The sequence below is a fragment of the Bufo gargarizans genome, chromosome 3 (assembly GCF_014858855.1).
Source record: "Bufo gargarizans isolate SCDJY-AF-19 chromosome 3, ASM1485885v1, whole genome shotgun sequence".
Lineage (NCBI taxonomy): Eukaryota > Metazoa > Chordata > Amphibia > Anura > Bufonidae > Bufo > Bufo gargarizans.
The window spans coordinates 527,479,016-527,486,069 of record NC_058082.1 but is presented as its reverse complement, the minus strand read 5'-3'; positions in this window follow the sequence as shown (position 1 = coordinate 527,486,069).

Genomic DNA, 7,054 nt, shown 5'->3' with positions numbered 1-7,054 from the left:
AAAATGGCTGTAAAAATGTCATGGAAAGGGCTAGAGGGCTGCAAATGGCATCAAAATGTGGTTAAGAGCATGGAAAGTGCTCTGCAAACAAATGTGGATAGGGAAATAACTTAAAATAATAATCTTGATCTAGGAGGACCAGGTCCATAGGAGGTTGAGGAGGCGGTGGATGTGGCTGTGTAGGTGGAGTGCTGTTGCACCTTGTGTTTGTCAGATGTGTATATTTGCAGCCACAAGCAACATGCACCTGCGTATTGGGATGAGCTGATCCCCCCCCCCCCCCCGTTTTGTGTTTCTAGTGTTATATATAGGAGTAGTGGCTGACTTCTGTATGCTGGGTCGTGCACTCCCTCCTGCCCCTCCCCTGCCTCGCAGGCTGATTTTAATTAGACTGAGTATATATTCTGCTCAGTATGCATGCTGGTACTTGTAGCCCCTGTGTACTTGTAGCCCCTGTACTATACACCCAAAAAATAGTTTATTTCACGATAAAACTTAACTGACAATTTTTTTATTTTTGACCAGTCTACTAGGAGGTATAGCAGTGGTACTATACACCCAAAAATTGGTTAATTTTACCAGAAAGTGTTAATGACAATTTTTTATTTTTTTTAACCGGCCTACTAGGAGGTATAGCAGTGGTACTCTACACCCAAAAATTGGTGAATTTCACCCGAAAATGTAAATGACAAAGTAGTGAAATGATATCAAATAAAACACGTAAAAAAAATAAATGGATTTATGAGGTGGAGTTCCATATGGAGTAGGAGTTTGAGGAGGCGGTGGACGTAGCAGAGTAGGTGGAACCGGTGGTGGAGGAGGACGAGATAGCCAACACAGGTTTTTGGTTTTAATTTAATTTTGTAAAATTAAGGTACACTCCAAAAGAGTGTGAAACATTCAAAATACAAACATGAGCAATTGCGCTGCAGTATAACAATGGCTGCTTAGTGCCTACACTAAGTGCCTAACAATGGCTGCTTGTCCGTACTGTCTATTCTGCACAAGGTATGGACAAGTCCTGAGGGATCCATGCCTGGTTCATTTTAATGAACGTGAGTTTGTCCACATTGGCTGTGGACAGGCGGCTGCGCTTGTCTGTGATGACGCCCACTGCTGTGCTAAACACACGTTAAGATAATACACTGGCTGCAGGGCAGGCCAGCACCTCCAAGGCGTAAAGGACAAGCTCAGGCCATGTGCCCAATTTGGAGACCCAGAAGTTGAAGGGGGCAGACCCGTAATTCAGTACGTGTAGGCGTGTGCACACATACTGCTCCACCATGTTGGTGAAATGCTGCCTCCTGCTAAGACGTTCCATATCAGCTGGTCGGCCATGTTAGCCCTGCCTTCTGAGGTGCTGGCGGTGCCCCAGCTGCATTGGCGACCTCTTCCTCTGCCTTCGCCTTGTGCTTCCACTGTGCCCCCGCTGTCAGGTGGGAATGCCACCAGCAGCGCGTCTACCAGCGTGCGCTTGTACTCGCGCATCTTACGATCACCCCCCAGTGACGGAAAAAAGGACGGTATGTTGTCCTTGTAACGGGCATCCAGCAGCATGGCCACCCAGTAATCAGCACAAGTTAGAATGTGGGCAACTCGGAGGTCATTGCGGAGACACTGCAGCATGTAATCGCTCATGTGTGCCAGGCTGCCCAGAGGCAACGAAAAGCTGTCCTCTGTGGGAGGTGCATCCACGCACCAGTGATGGCCATGAGCTGGTCTGCGTGCCACCCTGCTGTGAACATGTTTCCTCCTCCTCCATCTCCTACTCCTCATCCTCCACCTCCTCATCCTCCAGAACTGTGCCCTGGCTGGACAATTGTGTACCTTGGGTTTGACTGTCCAGAAACCCTACGAAATGATCCCTCTTCCTCCTCCTCCTCCTCCTGTGCCACATCCTCTTCCATCGTCGCCAGAAGCGTTTTTTCAAGGAAGCATAGAATAGGGATAGTAAGGCTGATAACTGCGTTATCGGCACTGGCCATGTTGGTGGAGTACTCGAAACAGCGCAACAAGGAACACAGGTCTCGCATGGAGGCCTAGTCATTGGTGGTGAAGTGGTGCTGTTCTGCCAAGCGACTCAACCGTGCATGCTGCAGCTGAAACTCCACTATCGCCTTCTGCTGCTCGCACAGTCTGGCCAGCATGTGCAAGGTGGAGTTCCACCTTGTGGGCACATCGCATATGAGGCGGTGAGCGGGAAGGCCGAAGTTACGCTGCAGCGCCGACAGGCAAGCAGCAGCAGGGTGAGACAGCCCGCACTTTATGCAGCAGCTCTGACATATCGGGTTAATTTTTAAGGAATCTCTGCACCACCAAATTCAGTACATGCGCCAGGCAAGAGATGTGCATCAAACCGGCTAGTCCCAGAGCTGCTATGAGATTTCGCCTATTATCGCACACCACCAGGCCGGGCTTGAGGCTGACTGGCACAAACCACTCATTGGTCTGTTGTTCAAGGCCTGTCTACAGCTCCTGCGCGGTGTGGGGTTTGTCCCCCAAACAGATACGTTTTAAAACTGCCTGCTGTCGTTTACCCCTGGCTGTGCTGAAGTTGGTGGTGAAGTTGTTACGCTGACCGGATGAGGAACCGGTAGAGGATGAGGAAGCAGAGTAGGAGGAGGAAGCAACAGGAGGCAAACCTAAGCACCCTGCAATCCTCGGTGGTGGAAGGACATGCACCAAACTGCTATCCGCCTCAGGCCTAGCCGCCACTGCATTTACCCAATGTGCTGTTATGGAGGTGTAATGGCCCTGACCATGCTTACTGGTCCACGTATCCATAGTCAGGTGCATCTTGCCACAGATGGCATTGTGCAGTGCACACCTGATTTTGTTCCCTACTTGGTTGTGCAGGGAAGGGATGGCTCGCCTTGAAAAGTAGTGGTGGCTGGGCATGACGTACGGTGTGACAGCCACCGCCTTAAGTCCTTTAAAACTCTCTGTCTCCACCAAACGGAATGACAGCATTTCAAAGGCCAGTAATTTAGAAATGCTGGCATTTAGGGCTAGGGATCGCGGGTGGGTGGGGGGGGTACTTCCTTTTCCTCTTCAGTGTTTGGGATATGGAGAGCTGAACGCTTGCGTGGGACATTGTGGAGATGCTTGGTGACCCAGGTGTTGGTGTTGGTGTTGCTGACAGATCGTCTGTTTGCGGGGTGCCAGGTGGCACTGTCACTCCAGTGGTGGATGAAGAGGCTGCGACTGCAGCAGAAGAGGAAGTAGGAGGAGCCAGAGACCTTACTTGGTTTTTGATGTGTCTACTCCACTGCAGCTCGTGCTTTGCACTGGTCATGCAGGTTGTGCTCAGGTTGAGAACGTTTATGCCTCGCTTCAGGCTCTGATTGCACAGCGTGCAAACCACTCGTGTCTTGTTGTCAGCACATTGTCTGAAGAACTGCCACACTAGGGAACTCCTTGGAGATGGCTTTGGTGTGCTCGGTCCCTTGCTGCGGTGGGCAGTAGCAGGCGTACTGTCTAAGGGACGGCCGCCCCGCTTTTGCACCTTGCTCCCTCTTCTGCTGTGCTGGTGGCTCTGTGCGACCACCGCCTCTTCCTCCGAACTACATAGGTCACTCGCATTACCTTTATTCCATGTGGGGTCGAGGACCTCATCGTCCTCCACATCATCTTCCACCCAGTCTTCACCCCACCCTTTCGAAAGCCCCAGCAGTTGGCACCTGTGTTTCGTCATCATCTGAGACATGCTGTGATGGTCCTCCCATGTACTCATCTTGAAAGATAAGTGGTTGGGCATTGGTGCACTCAATTTCTTCCACTTCTGGGGCAGGGCTAGGTGGATGGCCCTGGGAAACACTGCTAACAGAGTCATCAAAAAGCAGAAGAGACTGCTGCATGACTTGGGGCTCAGACTGCTTGGCTGATTTGCAAGGGGGTGAGGTGAAAGACTGATGGACATCAGCTGCAGGTGCCAACTGTGGTCTTTGAGCAGGAGACTGGGTGGGAGACAATGTGAAGGAACTGGATCAACTGTCAGCAACCCAATCTACTATCACCTGTACTTGTTCATAGTCATGAGTGGCAGGGGCAATATTCAAATTTGCGATATTTCGTGAATATTTTGGCGAATATTCGCCATATATTTGAGAATTCGTGATGTCCAGGCATTATAAAAAATTGAACAGAATTTTTTTTAAAAATCGAATCTTCGCGATTACGGATATTTTTTGCAATATTCTAAATATTCGCGAATTCTCGAAGTGCCGATATTCGCGATTAAAATTCGCAATTCGAATATTCATGATCGACACTACTTATTCAGGCCTCACCATTCGTAGAGCAGCATTAGGCACGACCAAATACCGCTGCAGGTTTTGTCGCCTACTCGCACCTGAGGAAGGGGTTTCACTTGTGCGTGTAGCTGGCACAGATCGACCATGTCCTCTCCCTGCAACAGGAGCTCCACGAGCAGTACCATGACCTGGGCCACGTCCCTTATTTGACGCTCTCCTAGTATTTTTCAAATTTAGGATCATGCCCTAAATGGGTGTTTAATTAATAGTAGAATAGAACGACAGTATGTAAAGGGTGTATCTCACATGGCCTGAACCAGACTAGGCCTCAATAAAACATTTTTTTGCCCAAAATGGCTGTATTTCAAATAGCTGTATTTTAAATCCCTGAATAAAACTCCTATATCTAGAGGGGGTATCTCACACGGTCTGAACAAGTGTAGGCCTGAAGTAAATGTTTCTTTGCACAAAATGGCTGTATTTCAAATCCATAATTCAAACCCCTGTATGTAAAGGGATTATCTCACAGGGCCTGAACCAGTGTATGCCTGAAGTAAATATTTCTTTGCACAAAATAGCAGTATTTCAAATGGCTGTATTTCAAATCCCTGAATCAAACCCCTGTATGCAGAGGAAGTATTTCACACAGTCTGAACCAGTGTAGGCCTGAAGTAAATATGTCTTTGCTTAAAATGGCTGTATTTCAAATGGCTATATTTCAAATCCCTGAATCAACCCCCTGTATGTAGAGGGGGTATCTCACAGGGCCTGAACCAGTGTAGGCCTGAAGTAAATATTTCTTTGCCCAAAATGGCTGTATTTCAAATCGCTGTATTTCAAATCCCTGAATCAAACCCCTGTATGTAGAGGGTGTATCTCACAGGGCCTGAACCAGTGTAGGCCTGAATTCAATATTGGTGCACCAAATGGCGGTATTTAAAATCTCTGAATGTAACTCAAATGTATTAAGGGTGTATCTCACATTGACATCTGCATCAAAGGCTGCCAACGAAATGTTTTGTGCCTAAACGAGTGTTTGTTTAACAACTGAATTTTATAGCAGTATACAAGCCTATAATTTCACACGTGCTGATGCTGCAAGGCCTGAAAATAGTGTTTTTTTTGTCAAAAAAGTGTGTTTTTTAAACCCCAGAAAATGATGGGTGTATTTCTAGCTTAAATTGCACACTGACTAATCCAGATGTTGTAGTTTGCCCAAAAAAAATGTTATTTGCAATGTCCCAAAAGCTCAGATGCAGTGCTGGTGCACTGAGCTTGCATAAAATGGCCGCCGCCACCCACCTAACAAATAACAGAATTATAAAAGTTATTTTTTTGGGGGTCAATGGCCTCAGGGCAGGGTAAAACGATAGTGCCCTGCACCCACACAACTATTTCTAGGTAGATCGCTGAGTTAGATTCTCTCCTATGCTCTCCCTGAAATCACAAGTCCAGCAGCATCCTCTCCCTACACTTGTAACAGCAGAGTGACGTGCAGCGCTACGTGACTCAAGTTTATATAGAGCCTGGGTCACATGCTGCTCTGGCCATTCACAGCCATGCCATTAGTAGGTGATGGCTTCTAAGGTCAGACAGTTAACCGCTAGTTGATTGGCTGCTGTGCAAAAGTTTGGGTTCGGGTTCGGGTCCGGGGTCCAAAAATCCTAAAGTTCGGTACGAACCCGAACTTTACAGTTTGGGTTCGCTCAACCCTACACCTACAGTTGTGTTTAAAATTATTCAACCCCCAATGCTGTAAAGGGTTTTAGGGAATTTAGTGTACATTTGTAATTGTGTTCAGAATGAAATCTTACAAGGACTTTTTAAAGAACCAAATGCAACTAAAATGACATCAATTGCTTTTGTAATACAGTATTAAATGTTTTTTTTTGTGATTTCTTCATTGACACAATTATTCAACCCCTTAAAGACTACCACTCTTAAGAACATTCAAGTGTTTTCGATCAGGTATTGAAAACACCTGTGGATGTCAAGGAACAGCAATCAAGCATAATAAGCACCAATTAGGCAGATTTAAAAGGACTGTGATACTCAGCTCCTTCTAGACATTTACTGGTGTGTTTACAAACATTGTGAAGTCAAGAGAATGGTCCAGGAAGACAAGAGAAGAGGTGATTTTTCTCTTCACAGGAAGGGCAATGGCTATAAGAAGATTGCAAAGATGTTAAACATACCAAGAGACACCATAGGAAGCATCATTCGCAAATGCAAGGCAAAGGGCACTGTTGAAACGCTACCTGGTCGTGGCAGAAAGAAGATGCTGACTTTGACTGCTGTGCGCTAACTGAATCGCAAAGTGGAGAAAAGTCCCCGTGTGACTGCTAAGGAACTGAAAAAAGATTTGTCAGATGTGGGTACTGAAGTTTCAGCTCAGACAATAAGGCGCACACTGCGTAATGAAGACCTCCATGCCAGAACTCCCCTCGCTGTCTCCAAAGAATAAGAAGAGTCGACTGCAGTATGCCAAAAGTAATGTGGACAAACCACAAAAGTTTTGGGATAGTGTTCTGTGGACTGATGAAACAAAATTAGAACTATTTGGGCCCATGGATCAACGCTATGTTTGGAGGAGGAAGAACAAGGCCTATGAAGAAAAGAACACCTTGCCAACTGTGAAGCATGGCGGGGGGTCAATCATGCTTTGGGGCTGTTTTGCGTCTACAGGTACAGGGAAGCTTCAGCGTGTGCAAGGTACCATGAATTCTCTTCAGTACTAGGAGATATTGGATGAAAATGTGATGCAGTCCGTCACAAACCTGAGGCTTGGGAGACGTTGGACC